Source organism: Astyanax mexicanus, chromosome 14, assembly GCF_023375975.1.
Source record: "Astyanax mexicanus isolate ESR-SI-001 chromosome 14, AstMex3_surface, whole genome shotgun sequence".
Lineage (NCBI taxonomy): Eukaryota > Metazoa > Chordata > Actinopteri > Characiformes > Acestrorhamphidae > Astyanax > Astyanax mexicanus.
The window spans coordinates 35,768,164-35,779,109 of record NC_064421.1 but is presented as its reverse complement, the minus strand read 5'-3'; the positions used below and the strand labels follow the sequence as shown (position 1 = coordinate 35,779,109).

The 10,946-nt window shown below is 44.1% G+C and overlaps 1 long non-coding RNA gene across 13 annotated transcripts; it reads right to left on the bottom strand.

The window, feature by feature from the left end:
* Positions 1 to 593: 593 nt before the first annotated feature.
* Positions 594 to 10,052, bottom strand: LOC125781051 (uncharacterized). 13 transcript variants are annotated; one of them, XR_007424154.1, is made up of 8 exons: positions 9,226 to 10,052; positions 7,996 to 8,243; positions 7,375 to 7,809; positions 7,169 to 7,229; positions 6,817 to 6,878; positions 6,630 to 6,723; positions 6,477 to 6,506; positions 594 to 1,537 (listed from the first exon to the last, which is right to left on the bottom strand). It is a non-coding gene; the product is annotated as an uncharacterized LOC125781051 (long non-coding RNA). The 13 variants fall into 13 exon arrangements; XR_007424158.1 differs by lacking the exon at positions 594 to 1,537 and adding an exon at positions 6,281 to 6,383; XR_007424155.1 differs by lacking the exons at positions 594 to 1,537; positions 6,477 to 6,506 and adding an exon at positions 6,281 to 6,444.
* Between the last annotated feature and the right edge of the window lie 894 nt (positions 10,053 to 10,946).

Below are 10,946 nucleotides of genomic sequence, written 5' to 3'. Positions count from 1 at the left end.
TTGAGCAGATGTTCGGCCCTGGCGCGTCAGAAGCTCAGCCCTAATTGTGCAGAAGCTCGGCCCTGGTGCGTCAGAAGGTTATCTCTGAAGGGGCAGAAGCTCGGCCCTGGCACGACAGAAGGTTAGCTCTGAAGGGGCAGAAGCTCGACCCTGGCACATCAGAAGCCTGGCACTAATTGGGCAGAAGCTCGGCCCTGGTGCGTCAGAAGGTTATCTCTGAAGGGGCAGAAGCTCGGCCCTGGCACATCAGAAGGTTAGCTCTGAAGGGGTAGAAGCTCAGCCCTGGAACGTCAGAAGGTTAGCTCTGAAGGGGCAGAAGCTCGGCCCTGGCGCGTCAGAAGGTTAGCTCTGAAGGGGCAGAAGCTTGGCCCTGGCGCATCAGAAGCTTGGCCCTAATTGTGAAAAAGCTCAGCCCTGGCACGTCAGAAGCTTGGCCCTGGCGCGTCAGGAGGTTACCTCTGAAGGGGCAGAAGCTCGACCCTGGCGCATCAGAAGCTTGGCCCTGGTGCGTCAAAAAGTTAGCTCTGAAGAGGAAGATCGGCCCTAGCGAGTCAGAGGCTTGGCCCTAATTGTGCAGAAGCTCGGCCCTGGCGCATCAGAAGGTTAGCTCTGAAGGGGTAGAGACTCGGCCCTGGCGCATCAGAAGGTTATCTCTGAAGGGGCAGAATGCTCAGCCCTAATTGTGAAAAAGCTTGGCCCTAGCGCGTCAGAAGCTTGGCCCTGGCGCGTCAGAAGCTTGGCCCTGGCGCGTCAGAAGGTTAGCTCTGAAAGGGCAGAAGCTCGGTTTCTGCCCTTGGTTTCGCTTGATCGCGGGTGGGTTTTAGGTGCGGAGCGGAGCGCAGCTGAGATTCGCTCGGTTAGAGTCGGTTTCGCTTCATCGCGGGTGGGTTTTAGGTGCGGACCGGAGAGGAGAGGAGTGCAGCCAAGATCCGCTCGGTTAGGGTTGGTTTCGCTTGATCGCGGGAGATTTTAGGTGCGGAGCGGAGCCGACCCGACCCAGGTCTAGCCTAGCCTAGCCTAGCCTCTGGCTACGTGCCTGTATGATTGCGTCATCACGCACTGACGTAGCCTGGCTACGGAGTCTGATTGTGTACAGCGCTGCAGTGAACTGACGCCGCTAAAAAAACGCCTGTCTGAAAATAATACATATTGATATGCCACAAAAATAATATCACCGTTATTGAAACATTTCTTATCACGATAAATACCGATATCGAAATACTGTTCAGGCCTAGGAATAACACCCATACCCACACTTGCCAAACAAAGCTGCATTATTCTTCTTTAGACTCTTTACCACATGTCTCTAATCTCTCACACCCACACCAGACGTGACATCAGGTCTTGATGTAACTGTATACCGACCAGCCCAACCCATCCTAAGAGAGCGCAGCAGACACCAACAATCGGCCAGTAGACACCAAAAACGTCTATGATGACATGAGTACTAAACATCATTTGACACCTTTTTACTGTGTTACTTTGTTCTGTGACATAAATGGGCTTGAGCAACCTTGTACAACACCCCTACAATAACCTACAGTCTTGTACAACATCCCACATTCTTGTACAACACCCTAAAGTCCTGTGCAACACCCCTACAAGAACCTACAGTCTTGTACAACACCCCTACAGCACCCTATATATTTCTGTACAACACCTTTACAACACCCTACAGTCCTGTACAACTCCCCTACAACACCCTACAGTCCTGTACAACACTCCTACAACACCCTATAGTCTTGAACAACACCCCTACAACAACCTACAGTCTTGTACAACATCCCACATTCTTGTACAACACCCTACAGCCCTGTACAACAATACTGCAACACCCTACAGTCCTGTACAACACCCCTACAACACCCTACAGTAGGGCTGGATGATATGGAAAAAAGTCTTATCACGATATAGTTTTCCATATCAGCCGATATCGATATATATCACGATATAAAGCAAATCACTTTCTGTTACACCTAAAGATTTCTTTTTACTCATAAGTGACACATGTATGGCCCTTAAAACGAGTACAAGGGGACAAATATATAAACTAAAATAAATGCAATAGCACTTGGATTTTTAGTAAAATAATTTTTAATCAAAGGATTATTCCCCTCCCTGAATGCAGGCAGCTACGTAAAGCAAAATAAAAGAGTATATCACAGTGTTCATTTTGACAGGTGATCTTGATTTAGTTTTAGTCTTTTGACTTAAATGTATAATAGTTTTAGTCTAGTTTTAGTCTAATTAATTTTGGTCAGATAAAAATATGTATTACATAGGATTGGGCGGTATTGAAGTTTTTCATACCGCCATCCCGTCATCAGATGCTATGGATAATTCGTTAGATTCTATTTCCTTTAGCATTTTGAGCTTAGTTTACTTAGTGATTTTCCTATTTTATATCTATATTTTTTTGTTTTTATTAAATGCAGCGGAGCTTTAAACACGCAGATGATTTATTATGTATATTTTTTTTATTTTTGTACCTGTGTGTACACTATTTCTTTTTTGTTATTTTAGAATTCGTTAGATTATATTTCCTTTAGCATCTGATCTTAGTTTAGTTGGTTATTTTCCTATTTCATATCTATTTTTCAGTTTTTATTAAATGCTGCAGAGCTTTAAATGTGTGGATGAGCTCGCGTTCAGGCTCGAGTTCATGCTCGGTTTCAGGCAGACAATCTAAACTCTAGTATGCAGAACTATATTGTTTTTGTTCAATTTTCTATTCTTTTAAATAGCAGGATACTTTGATTTTTATTTCTCAGCCCGGACGCGACCCGGCCAGAGGAAAGTAATGGAAAATCTCGGGTCAGTCCAGACTCCAGGAATATGTTTTTTAATAATATTTCAATTCAATTCAATTCAATTTATTGTCATTATACTGATACAGGGTTGTACAGTAAAACGAAACACTATTAGGCTTAATCTCCAGTGCAGACCAAAAAAAGTATAGGACAGAGTAAATAGTGCACAGACGACAGATACAGTGAAGTGCAAAACAAAAAACACAGTGTAGGGATAAAAGGTACAGGCGACATAAACCACACTTACAGGGCAAAAGTACAGGGGACACAGACAATAGTAACAATAAGATTATTTTAGTAAGTTTATGTTTGTGTGATGAGGTATTTTATACAGGTACATTATATATAGTCCATATGTGTATAATAGTAGAGGTAGGTCAGGTTGATTAAAGTGCAGAGTGCATACAGTCTCTGTGCTGAAGCAATCAGTGGCCATGTAGGAACTGTGAGTGGTCAGTCTGTATACTGTTCAGGTTGAAGTTAGTGTTGCTGGAGACAGCAGTTTCACAGCACGTGGGAAAAAGCTGTTCTTCAGTCTGGTGGTTCTGGTTCTAATGTTCCTTTTCCTGGAAGGCAGGGGTTGGAACAGGAAGTGGCTGGGGTGGGTAGGATCGGAGGAGATGCTGATAGCCTTCCTCAGGCATCTCTTGTTGTAGAGGTGATGTATGTATGGGAGGGTAGTTGCGGTGATGTATTGGGCAGATTTCACCACTCTCTGCAGGGCCTTGTGTTCAGCAGCAGTGGCACTGCCGTACCATACTGTGATGCAGCTTGTGAGGATGCTCTCTACAGTGGCTCTGTAGAAGTTGCAGAGGAGCTGTTGCTGTAGATCGACACTCCTCAGCCGCCGGAGAAAGTGGAGGCGTTGCTGGGCACTGTTTTTACTGTTGCTTTCACCCGCTTCAGCAGTTGCTTGTATGTGGGTTTCAGGAGAAGTGAAATGTGATCACTCTTACCAAATGGAGGCAGAGGGGTGGAGTTGTAAGCGTCTGCAATGTTTGTGTAGACGCAATCAAGCGTATTTTCCCCTCGTGTAGGACAGGAGATGAGTTGGTGGAGTCTGTGGCAGACTGACCTGAGATCAGTCTGGTTGAAATCTCCAGCGATCCTTTTGTTTTTAGCGATGCGGACGTCCCATCACCGCGGTGAGCTGTTAGCCCGTCTAGCTTGATGGCAGAGTCCGGAATGCCGTTGTGGAGCCAGGTTTCTGTGAAAATGAGAGCACAGCTGTTTCTGGTTTGGCGATCAGTAGTGAGCCGTAGTCTCAGTTCGTCCATGCTAGCTAGCTTATCTAGCCGCACTCGGACACCAGCTCGCTTCCCCTGCCTCTGGCTACGCTTGCGTGCCCGCCGCCTGCTTTTTCCGGTCATATGCGAGGCCGAGCACGGCAGCGTGGTATCGCAAAACGGTAGGCTGAAAGTTATGTCTTTACAGCGCTTACCGATGTCTAGCAGCGTTTCTCTGTTGTAGGCAATGATAGGTTTGCACATTCTGGAAAGTATGTGCAAGTAGGTGCACAAGGAAACAGAAATATAAACAAAAAGTCTACACGTTAGCCGGAGAGCTAGCCAGCTGCTGCCGTCGCCTGGCACTGACGGAAGAGGAAATTTTTATTTTATATAAAGCTATGACCTGATAAATCACCATATAGCTAAGTAACAAAGTATTACTGAAAACGAAAACAAACGAAATAACGAAAACTGAAAGTGAAAGTTCTCCTTAACTGAAACTAATAAAAATGGTAATTAAAAGAAAAAACTAAAAGGAACTGAAATTACAGATTGAATACCCTCATTTTCGTGTTTTTTAATTTATTTATAAGCGCTGTATCCACTACAGCAGCTTCACAGCGGGTGGTGTTGTGCCGTTTTTGCTCGCGAAGGGGAGCCGGGGTTCTGCGGGGTCAGATTTCGGCAGCGCTCAGCGGAATTCCTTATATTTACAGCGCTCAAGCTAGCCGCGAAATAATGACAGAAAACCTTGAGGAAACTGCAGAATTCTGTATGGAATTAAAATATGAGCGTGAAGGAGATTAAAAAACTGTTTTGTAGAGAATCAGGAGATGAGGAATATTTGAGAAGCAGCTGTACCTGTCAGTAACTCACACTGAACACCCCACGCTGCAGGATAAACTGATAAATCTGATCATTTCGGTGGTTGGTTGGTTGGTTGTTGGGGTTTTATTGCCACTCCAGCACAAATGTGGCTATTTGTGGTGATAATTGTGGTGAAAATTAGTGAAACATGTAGAGTTTATTGAGTTTTTGCTGTATGATCTCCTCAGTGAGAAATTCCCAACCCATAACCAATCAGGGAGCTCCAACTGCTTACCCCTCCCACTGTTCTTTCATTGTGGATGCGCAGAATGTCTTAAATGTCCCGTTTTTCATAGTTCAGGTTTGGAACGTCACGTGGTTAATATACAGTCACTATTTTACAATACCGTCACCATATTTAAATACCGTGGTAGACCGAAATACCGTCATACCGCCCAACGCTAGTATTGCATATGTTTTACTGTTTTTCTATTTTATATTTGTTGTTATTTTGAGATTATTTATTGCTATTGTTGATTAAAATAATAGACTTTCATTTAAATTATGCTACATTTAAATATTTTAAAGCAAGTGACATGTAATGGATGTGGGAGAAATAAAGTCAAGTTTCTGAAATGATGCACTTTTTTATACTAACATTACTGGCTTTCAGTAGACTAGACTTACATTACTTAACAAGGGAGGTGTTGTTCTGGGCTGAGCTGTGAAGCAGTTCAGCGCATAGCCTGATCTCGTGCTGCGCCTGTTCACAGTGCTACTTAAACGGGAAATAGAAAATAAAGTTTATCGAATCCTATCCAGCTTACTATAGCGATCACGATATATAATTTCCTCGATAACTATAATTATCGTTTTATCGCCCAGCACTACCCTACAGTCTTGTACAATACCCCTACAACACCCTACAGTCCTGTACAACACCACTACAACACCCTACAGTCCTGTACAACACCCCTACAACACCCTACAGTCCTGTACAACACCCCTACAACACCCTACAGTCCTGTACAACACCTCTACAACACCCTACAATCCTGTACAACACCCCTCAACACCTACAGTCCTGTAGAACACCCCTACAACACCCTACAGTTCTGTTCAACACCCCTACAACACCCTACAGTTCTGTACAACACCCCTACAACACCCTACAGTCCTGTACAACACCCCTACAACACCCTACAGTCCTGTACAACACCCCTACAACACCCTACAGTTCTGTTCAACAACCCTACAACACCCTACAGTCCTGTACAACACCTCTACAACACCCTACAATCCTGTACAACACCCCTCAACACCTACAGTCCTGTAGAACACCTCTACAACACCCTACAGTTCTGTTCAACACCCCTACAACACCCTACAGTTCTGTTCAACACCCCTACAATGACCTACAGTCCTGTACAACACCCTTACAACAACCTACAATCCTGTACAACACCCCTCAACACCTACAGTCCTGTACAACACCCCTACAACACCTTTTAATCCTGTACAACACCCCTACAACACCCTACAGTTCTATACAAAACCCCTACAACAACCTACAGTCCTGTACAACACCCCTACAACACCTTTCAATCCTGAACAACATCCCTACAACAACCTACAGTCCTGAACAACACCCCTACAACACCTTTTAATCCTGTACAACACCCCTACAACACCAACAGTCCTGTACAACACCCCTACAACACGTTTTAATCCTGTACAACACCCCTACAACAACCTACAGTCCTGTAAAACACCCCTATAACACCTTTTAATCCTGTACAACACCCCTACAACAACCTACAGTCCTGTACAACACCCCTACAACACCTTTTAATCCTGTACAACACCCCTACAACAACCTACAGTCGTGAACAACACCCCTACAACACTTTTTAATCCTGTACAACACCCCTACAACACCCTACAGTCCTGTACAACAACCCTACAACAACCTACAGTCTTGTACAACACCCCTACAACACCTTTTAATCCTGTACAACACCCCTACAACAACCTACAGTCTTGTACAACACCCCTACAACACCATACAGTCCTGTACAACACCCCTACAACACCCTACAGTCCTGTACAACACCTCTAAAAACCTGTACAACACCTCTACAACCCTGTACAACACCCCTACAACACCCTACAGTCCTGTACAACACCCCTACAACACCCTACAGTCCTGTACAACACCCCTAAAACACCCAACAGTCCTGTACAACACCCCTACAACACCCTACAGTCCTGTACAACACCTCTACAACACTTTTTAATCCTGTACAACAACCCTACAATAACCTACAGTTCTGTACAACACCCCTACAACACCCTACAGTCCTGTACAACAGCCCTACAACACCTTTTAATCCTGTATAACACCCCTACAGTAACCTACAGTTCTGTACAACACCCCTACAATAACCTACGGTTCTGTACAACACCCCTACAACACCCTACAGTTTTGTACAACACCCCTACAGTCCTGTACAACACCCCTACAACACCTTTTAATCCTGTACAACACCCCTACAACAACCTACAGTTTTGTACAACACCCCTACAACACCCTACAGTCCTGTACAACACCCCTACAACACCTTTTAATCCTGTACAACACCCCTACAACAACCTACAGTCCTGAACAACACCCCTACAACACCTTTTAATCCTGTAAAACACCCCTACAATAACCTCCAGTTCTGTACAACACCCCTACAACACCCTACAGATCTATACAACACCCCTACAACACCCTACAGTCCTGTACAACACCCCTACAACACCTTACAGTCCTGTACAACACCTCTACAACACCCTACAGTTCTTTACAACTCCCCTACAACAACCTACAGTTCTGTACAACACCCCTACAACACCCTATAGTTCTATACAACACCCCTACAACACCCTACAGTCCTGTACAACACCCCTACAACACCCTACACTCCTGTACAACACCCCTACAACACCCTACAGTTCTGTACAACACCCCTACAACACTGTACAGTCTTGTATAACACCCCTACAATAACCTACAGTTCTGTGCAACACCCCTACAACACCCTACAGTTTTGTACAACACCCCTACAACAACCTACAGTTTTGTACAACACCCCTACAACAACCTACAGTTTTGTACAACACCCCTACAACACCCTACAGTCCTGTACAACACCCCTACAACACCCTACAGTCCTGTACAACACCCCTACAACACCCTACAGTTCTATACAACACCCCTACAACACCATACATTTCTATACAACACCCCTACAACACCATACATTTCTATACAACACCCCTACAACACCCTACAGTCTTGTACAACACCCCTACAACAACCTACAGTCCTGTACAACACCCCTACAACACCCTACAGTCCTTTACAACACCCCTACAACAACCTACAGTCCTGTACAACACCCCTACAACACCCTACAGTCCTGTACAACACCCCTACAACACATTTTAATCCTGTACAACACCCCTACAATAACCTACAGTTCTGTACAACACCCCTACAACACCCTACAGTTCTATACAACACGCCTACAACACCCTACAGTCCTGTACAACTCCCCTACAATAACCTACACTCCTGTACAACACCCCTACAACACCCTACAGTTCTGTACAACACCTCTAGAACACCCTACAATTCTATACAACACCCCTACAAAACCCTACAGTCCTGTACAGCACCCCTACAATAACATACAGTCCTGTACAACACCCCTACAACACTGTACAGTCTTGTACAGCACCCCTACAATAACATACAGTCCTGTACAACACCCCTACAACACCCTACAGATCTATACAACACCCCTACAACACCCTACAGTTTTGTACAACACCACTACAACACCCTACAGTTTTGTACAACACCACTACAACACCCCTACAACACCTTTTAATCCTGTACAACAACCCTACAACAACCTACAGTCCTGAACAACACCCCTACAACACATTTTAATCCTGTACAACACCCCTACAATAACCTACAGTTCTGTACAACACCCCTACAACACCCTACAGTTCTATACAACACGCCTACAACACCCTACAGTCCTGTACAACACCCCTACAATAACCTACAGTCCTGTACAACACCCCTCCAACACTGTACAGTCTTGTACAACACCCCTACAATAACCTACAGTCCTGTTCAACACCCCTACAAAAACCTACAGTCCTGTACAACACCCCTACAATAACCTACAGTCCTGTTCAACACCCCTACAACACCCTACAGTTCTGTACAACACCCCTACAGTTTTGTACAACACCCCTGCAACACTCTACAGTCCTGTACAACACCTTTTAATCCTGTACAACACCCCTACAACAACCTACAGTCCTGTACAACACCCCTACAACACCCTACAGCCCTGTACAACACCCCTACAATAACCTACAGTCCTGTACAACACCCCTACAAAAACCTACAGTCCTGTACAACACCCCTACAACACTGTACAGTCTTGTACAACAATCTACAATCTTGTACAACATCCCTACAACACCCTGTATTCTTGTACAAAACCCCTACAACACTGTACAGTCTTGTACAACACCCTATAGTCCTGTACAACACCCCTACAACTCTGTACAACACCCCTACAACACCCTACAGTCCTGTACAACAATCTACAATCTTGTACAACATCCCTACAACACCCTGTATTCTTGTACAAAACCCCTACAACACTGTACAGTCTTGTACAACACCCTATAGTCCTGTACAACACCCCTACAACTCTGTACAACACCCCTACAACACCCTACAGTCCTGTACAACAATCTACAATCTTGTACAAAACCCCTACAACAACCTACAGTCCTGTACAACATCACTAAAACAACCTACAGTCCTGTACACAACATCCCTACATCACCCAATCCTGTGTCTCTCTCTGTGTCTGTGTGTGTTACCTGCTGCAAACAGCATTGAACATGAAGCACTGCAAGACTTTGATGGTGCAGTGTGAAGAAGAATTGTGAATTTTTTTTAAATGTGTGTGTGTCATTTCAGCATTTACCTATTGTTCAGCAGGACAAGAAAACAAACTAATCAGTGTTTGTATGTGTGTGTGTTTGCGCGTGTGTCTACAAGTGCGTGTGTGAAGAAGAGAGAGAGAGAGAGAGAGAGAGAGACAAGTTTGCCACTGAAACTGATGTCATTTATGCAAGTGTGTGTATGAGTAAAACTAAAATCAGAGATTAAAAACTGACTATGCGATTCTGATATTAAAAGAAACAGAAAAACAGTGATAGAGACGCTAAGAAAGAGGAAATGTGAGAGAGGAGTGACACCTTATTTTCTATAGGGGTCACCTTAATAGAGAAAGTGTGTGTTTGTAAAATCTCATAGTCAGCTCGATTCGTTGACATACTTCAGAATCGCCATCAATATCCGCATTATTATTATGAAAATTAGCAGCAGTCAGAGCAGAAGCCTAGGACAAAGAAATGTCAAATCCTGCATCATGCTGCTTTAACACCGCTTACATTTAACCCCAGTTTGCCCACCACATGTGCTGCATTTTCTCCATCTTAAAAGACTTGCATCACAGTGGGTACGTTTACATGCAGCCTAATAATCCATTAGCAATCGGATTACCGGCTCAATCGGAATAGAGCACGTCCATGTAAACACCTCAATCGGAATAGAGTAATCCGATTGAGGCCATTCCGATTACAATTTCTATCCGATCGAATGAGGTGGATAATCCTTTAAATAATCCGATACAAAGAAGAATAACAGCCTTGTAAACACCTGTACCCGATTACCTCCCTAATTGGAATGTTTAAGTACATCTGCGCATGTACCACAGCGTTTTAAAGCCACTCTTAAAAATACAAACAGTTCGCTTCCAGATTAAAGTTCTAATATTAGGAGAGGAGATATTCTTAGTATTTTAGGTATATTTATTTCTTACTGCTTAAGCTGTAGTTTAGGAGTGGAGCAGAGGGAAACAAGCGCTCAAGAGCTGTTACATATCACCATCAGTTATCTACATTTATAACCTGCTGATCATTAATGCTGTAATGTTACAGTTACTGTACATAA